This window comes from Octopus sinensis, linkage group LG6 (assembly GCF_006345805.1).
Source record: "Octopus sinensis linkage group LG6, ASM634580v1, whole genome shotgun sequence".
NCBI classification, from domain to species: Eukaryota; Metazoa; Mollusca; class Cephalopoda; order Octopoda; family Octopodidae; genus Octopus; species Octopus sinensis.
In genome coordinates this window covers 35875250-35882785 of record NC_043002.1, presented here as the reverse complement: position 1 = coordinate 35882785, position 7536 = coordinate 35875250, and positions in this window count along the sequence as shown.

Here is a 7536-nt window from a genome sequence, read left to right as displayed (position 1 = left end):
GTGTGTGTGTCCCATAAAAACATGAGTTGGATGGTTTGATAAGTTCAAAGATTCATTGTGCTCCAATGTCTACTTTGGCATGGTTTCTACAGTCAGATGATCTTCCTAAAATCAACCAGTTTACAGCGTGTACTGGGTGATTTTTTCATGCAACCAGTGTTATTAAGGTTGCCATGCAGCTTTCAGAACTATGAATCTCAAGAGAGATGAGACAAGGTCAGCTTTATGCTAGGGGATGAGCAGTTAAAGTGTAAAAGAAGGAGAGAATAAAGCAGGTTCATGTTGGTTAAGCATGTTGCTTCCCAATTACATAGCTTTGAGGTCAATTCCAATGCTGGGTATTTGGACATGTGTGCTTTCTACTATAGTTCTGAGACAACCAAAGCTCTGTATGTGGATTTGGTAGGTGAAAACCGAATGATACTCCTCACAATGTATGTGAGTGTAAACAAGCTTCACTGATATCAAAGTGGTGTCCCTTGTTTCCAGCCTTCTGTAAAAATGTTCAGCTATTGCACAGATACAGGTGAGGGTTGGTAACAGGAAAGTCATCTAATTAGAGAATATCTGCCTCAATGAATTCAGTCAAACTCATGCAAGCATGGAAAAGTGGATGGTAAAAACAATGATTTCAAATATATATATATATACATATATATATACACACACACATACACAATCATATATAAAGCATATTAAATGTATATTTTATTTATTAGTACACATACAAACATTTGATTTATATATATATATATATATATATGTATTTTATACATATATATTACATGCATATTTTATTTGTTTGTAACATATATATATTATTTATAAATACACATACACATGTGGGAGTCTTTGTACACATACACTCACTTAAAGTATTATACTTATACCTATTAACAAATCATCACATTGGTATGAGATTAAAAAAGTAGTGTCGAACAAAAGTACCTTGTAGTATTTCGTCCTTCTCCGGTTATGCCCCTTTAGGCTATCTTTATAAATCCGTCTTTATCTCCCTTGGAGGTAGATAAAATTTGTACCAGAGAATTGAGTCATGTAAGGGTATATCCCCAGCATTATCGTTTTTTTTGAATGACAAATCAGTCTGAGATTAAAAGAGTGCATGTATTCATTTATTACATGTACACACACGTCCCTTAGTATGTATGGCCGTATTCAATATTTTTTTTAATATATACTTGTATGAAACTGGTACTTCACTGTGTCACTAAGGAATTTTTCACTCAAAGCAATCCTACTCAACCTTGTTTAAAGGATCACATCAACATCGAACACGAAACTCCCAAGTAGCAGCGACTCCATGAACCACTACCATCGTGGGAATAAATATATTCAAGGATGTATTTATCTTATTTTGTACATTAAAAGCACGCGTGTTTTATTGAGTACTTTCATTTGCTAAGCCTTTCAACAAGCTGTGTGTGTAGTGCTATAGAGAGGATCGCCTACAAGGAATCGGATTTGATATTTAAAAGTAAAGAACACATTACGAAATAATATGGACAGCACCGACATCAAACATGTTTTATTGAAGTGACTTGCGCGTTTGTTTATAATTTGTGGTAAATTTATTTACAATGATAAATAAAGAGGGAGGAAGGGGGCGTACAAGAATCAAGTTTGTGGCAGGAAGGAGAATTAGCAGAGGAAGTGGAGGCTGGAGAGAGATTCAAGTGACTGTAGAGAAAGAAAAAATGAAGCAAAGGAAGTGGAGAGAGAGGTAACAGTGTAACGATGGATATTATGAAGAAAGACTGGGTTTCAGTGAAGGGGTAAAGAGTTGAGGAAAGAATGAGAGCAAGAGGATGTAAGATTGTATAGATATAACATATTAAAGCATTAAGAGGAAAGAGTTAATGAGGTTTAAGTGAATGCTTAAAGAGAGAACAATAGGCATAAAGTATGGAAATTACATGATAAAATTATTAAAGGGGGTAAAGAAAAACAAAATAGGAGATAGAGTGGTAATATGAAAAAGAAAGAAAATGTATGTATGTGTGTGTGTGTGAGAGAGAGAGAAAGATAATAAGATTGGCAGAACAAATATCAAGGAGCATAAGGCAAAAAAAAAATGAGAGAGAAAGTGTAAAATGGAAATAGTATTGAGGGAGATGAGAGAGGCAATCGAAATATAGAAGACGATTGAGAAAGAAAGATCAAGAAAGAATAAAGGTAGATGTGAGAATAAACAAAGAGATTCAAAGAAAAGGAATGTGCAAGAAATACGGGTGGAAAGAAGAAACAGGGAGGCAAGATTGTGCAAAAAAAAAATTATATGAAGAGAGAGAATAAAAGAATATGAGAGGGAGCAAGTAGATTAGACACGAAAGAGAGAAGAAGGGAATGTATGAGTGAAAAAGTAAAAAAAAAAAGAGAGAGAGACAGAGAGGTTGAAAAGACAATAATAGTCATAAGAGAGTTAAAATGTGGGAGGAAAGAGAAAGGGAGAGAGAAAGAGACAGAGAGGGAGTGTGTATGTGTGTGTTTATATAAGAGATCCAGATGAGTAGAAGGAAGAGGAACGCATGCAGCAGCCGACTTGACAATTTTTACCCTCGTGACCGAAGTCTCAACTATTGAATGAATTGGTCGAAGCGACATGTACACATGCTACAAATCATACGGCTGCCTCTGTGTATGTATGTGTAATAAGTAGTCACACAAACCCAGACTGACTGACTGACTGGTTGGTTGGTTGGTTGGTTGGCCGCTTGCTAGCTAGGTCGTTGGATGCATATATTACATACACACATGTATGTGTGTGTATATATATATATATATATATATATATATATATACATTCACACGTACCCCCACAGTAGTGTTGACGCACACATGCGTGTATGAAATACAAGACGCGTATAGTTGGGGAAATCAACATGAAACTTGTTAGAAAGGCAACATTATATTAAATCTGTGATATTGATGACTTGATGATGATGATGATGATGTTCCTCCCCCTCCCACAAATGCCTTGCATCAACCTGAAACATAGCTAATATCTTTTATAAATTCGACTGTCTCTGAACTGGGACCCAAATAGCCGTGACAACTACTACTACATCAGCAAACAAGATTTTTAACAAGACATCACGGATAACACTGGCTTCTTTTTCTTTCTCTATTATTTATTTCGGAAGGAAAAGCTGTGAGGGAGAGCTACAATGTTCTTTATTTATCAACCCCAGAAAGGGATAAATGTTGACCAGTCAAGATTCGAACACAAAATCTGTGAAGGACCAAACAGTCTCGATTATTATAACTCCTGTATATATGTATGGGCATTGTCCCTAGTTATGCGTATGTATGTATACATATATGTGTGTGTATTCATTATATATACACGTTTATATGTATGTACATATGTATCTTTATGTGTGTGTGTGTGTATATATATATATGTATGTATATATATATATATACACGTATATTTATATACATACATATGTAGATATATGTATATATATCTGTGTATAGACATATATGTTTATTTATATATGTATGTGTATAGATATATATCTATATAGATATGTATATATATATATGTATGTATATATATATATGTGTGTGTGTGTAAATGTATGTATGTATAAATATATATATATATGTATGTCTATATTATACGAATAAGGATACGAAGAAAGCATATAGTCGCTTATACAAAAACAAATTCCTTCATCACTATTCTTACTTGTATATGTTAATCTTCGTAATAATTACTGCCTTTAACAAATGAGGCACCTGGAGATTTTGCACCAGTGAACCTTGAATTTTGCTCAAGTTCCGAAGTAAGAGTGTAGATAGCCCAAAGTTCGTGTTGAGTACTGCATAAGAAATATACCGATTTCTACCCTATCAGGCCCTACACTATTATATATATAAGTGTGTATATCTGTTCCGTTCAGGTAAGATCAACAAAACAAAGTATTCCACCCAGTGAGCGATAAATAAAGATATTTATGTACACAATATAAAGATACAAGCTACTAATAGTTCCATGCTTAAAAACCTGCTTGGACTCGGGTCTCCAATGCATGAAACTACAAATAGTTTGTATCTGTATACTGTTACACTGTGTACATTAAATTATATATATGTATATAATATACATACATCCTTATCTATGTGTGTGTCTGTATATATATACATATATAATTGGAAATAATGATTTATTTTATTTGCCGCAAGGACAGTGATGAGCGGACAGGTTACATATAATGAGGAGGTGTGCACTGAAATCGAATAAGATAGAATAATTAGAAAAATTTGTCATTATACACCAAATAAGTGTATATACACGCATGTAATACTGATCAGCCTTGGGTAAGTGATTATATACAAACCCAGACATCTGTATATCGATACACGTGTATGTATATATAGCTTTAGAATAGTTGTCCTTCGAAGTTCCATGCCACAAAGGAAGAGGGAGTTTTCATTATGTTTTTGTTTCAAGTATTCCCGTGTTTTATACAACTGAAATCATGATGCCTAGAAGATTATTTTCTCTATTTTTTATTTATTTTCATTTCTGGCACCTCCACTACTTCCATACCCCTTTCTGTTCTACCATGAGGTATGGGACTTCGTGTATTGCCATGAAGAAGCTATATAACGGAACCAAATCAGTGCTAGTAGAACCTTCTCATGCTGCAAAAGATATTCGACAGAGTTTGCGAATCATATCTCAGACATGTTCATACGTGGCGAATAGATTGTAGTGAAAGAGTTAACAGTGACACGTTCAAATATATAGGCACAACTTACAGGACGGATGTATATTTAAACTATTTATTCTTTTGACATAAAACATGATTAAGTCCTTATAGCATTCGTATTTAAAGGATATGGTGGATGAAGCCGGCTGATTTAACAGAACACTCTCTCTTTCTATATATATATATATGTATATATATATATATATATATATATATATATATATATATATATATATATATATAATATATATATATATATGTATAATATATATATATATATATAATATATATACACATGGAGAGGGAGAGAGAAGAATTAAATGTACAACAGAAATGTAACGAGACATGTAAAACTAAAGACAGATTACATGTGTGTATATTTACACACGCACACGAAAGAGAGAAAGATAATGTATGTGTGTAATATATATATATGTAAAGAGACGGAAGGAGGGGGGCAAATAGACATGATTCGAAAGGGTTAATGTCTGTGTCCATCGCTCTGAATGAAAGAATTATCTATCGGTGATAGTGAAGAAGACATCAACAGCCACACACGCGATCATCAACAACCACTAACATTACAATCACAAACAACAAACCGATTTATTAAAGAAACAAGGTTGCTAAATCAATGAAAACAAACAAAAACGACAACTATAGATTGGGGTTAACTAGGATATCCAGCAGTTTGCCATCCTTTAATAGTGAACCCCGAATACACACACACACACACATATAGATATAAACACACACATAACTACAACTATAAACATACTTCGCATACGGAGCAAAAGAAAAGGTAAGATAAGCGTGTGTGTGTGTGTATATGTATGTGTGTGTATATATATATATGTATGTGTGTGTATATATATATATATATATTATATATATATATATATTATACATACATATATATATATACATACATATATATATATACATATATATATATATACATACATTATATATATATATATATATAATGTAAGACTAGCCCACACACATACACACACACATACAGAAACACACACACATACACACAGCCATATTGAATTCCACATACCTTCTCGTTAAGTTTCAGGTGTGCTTTTTTTGTTTCCTCTCTCCCTCCTTCTCTTACTCTTGTAATTTGGCCTAAATCCAATTAATAATTAAAATAATATAATTAAACAATATCTCCGTGGTCCGGTGTTCATTAACAATGAATCAAATCTTGTTTCTTGCAATGCTCTTGTTTTGAATCACTGATTCTATGTCTTAAATGATTGTTCGTTTTTATGCAACAAATATAACACATCTTCTTAGGTGTAAGTGATTATTAATACTTTGACGTTTTGTTATAAAACGTGTTACTTCAAAAGAGTGTCTTATATAAAAGAAATAAGATTAAACATTTCAAATTCTGTTCTGTGCTTAGTAAAAGAAACTATATATGTATATATATATATATATATATATATATATATATATATATATATATATATTATATATATATATATATATAATTATCACTTCACTTGATATGGATTATCAATGGAACTTTTGTTATTCTTGTTATTCGTTCGATCTTGTTTAATATGTTGTTTTCTCTTCTTTTATAGTAGTTGACCATTAAACATCAAAAATAAGAAAATAATGAGTTACTGGCTATTGTGTGTTATTTAGGCTGTATAGAGTGGCTTAATTTAAGTCATATTATCTTTATACATAATAATATATTTCAGTTCGTCTTGTTTTAACACACACACATACGTATATATAAAGATCTTTTTGTCTATATCTCTCTTTCTATGTATATATAAATAATGGGATGTATATTTACATATAGAAACGTATTATTAAATCACTGTATCTGAATGAAAGCTTTATCTATATAAAACCTTTTACATAAATGCATATATATTATATATACATAAATACAACCTACTATAGAGGTAGCGATCTCATACACTAATGAATATATTACTGTCTGCTAGTGCTTTACATGTCTGTCGCTTAGCCAATCAAATTTTGACATTAGGCGGCGCTGTTAACTCCTGCTGCTGCTGCTGGCGCTCCTCTCACTCTACCAATCCCACTCACTGTTATCTGCTTCTTACTTCATGTATCTCGAATTTCTCTGGTTTTTCCTTCTACTCTAGTTAACTATATAGCACTCTTTTAATTCTCTCTTATCTATTGGTCTATTGCTGTCGTTTTCTTTACTTTTCTTGGGATATTCTACCGTCTTAATATCTTGTAATATAACTGAGGTTTTCTTTTGCTTCATTTTGTTGTTGTTGTTGTTGTTATACAGTAACTTCGAAGTTCCATCTCTTCGAAATGTCATGCACACATACGTTGAATGTATTTTTTTTTTATTTTCTTTTCTAACACGTTCACATGTACGTGTATGGAAATATTAACATTTCATGTATGTATATGTGTGTGTGAATGAGTTAATAAACACAATATATGTTTTTATGTGCTACTATTAGTTTCATGCGACGAAAGTATATCAGACAGTATTCTTAATACGCCTGGTGTCTCTACAATATATATATATATATATATATATAGTGATACCTCGCAGTACGAGTTTAATTCGTTCCATGACCGAGCTTGTTTTACAAATCAACTTTTCCCCATTGAAATTAACTAAAATATAATTAATCCGTTCCAGCCCTCAGTAAAGGCCCCAAAATAATTATTTTTATTTTTATTTTATGGGTTTTAAAACAGAAAAAATGTAGTTACAAATAAAATGACAACTATAAGAAAGAGAATGCAAAAGAAATATGTAAGCTGGTTTTAT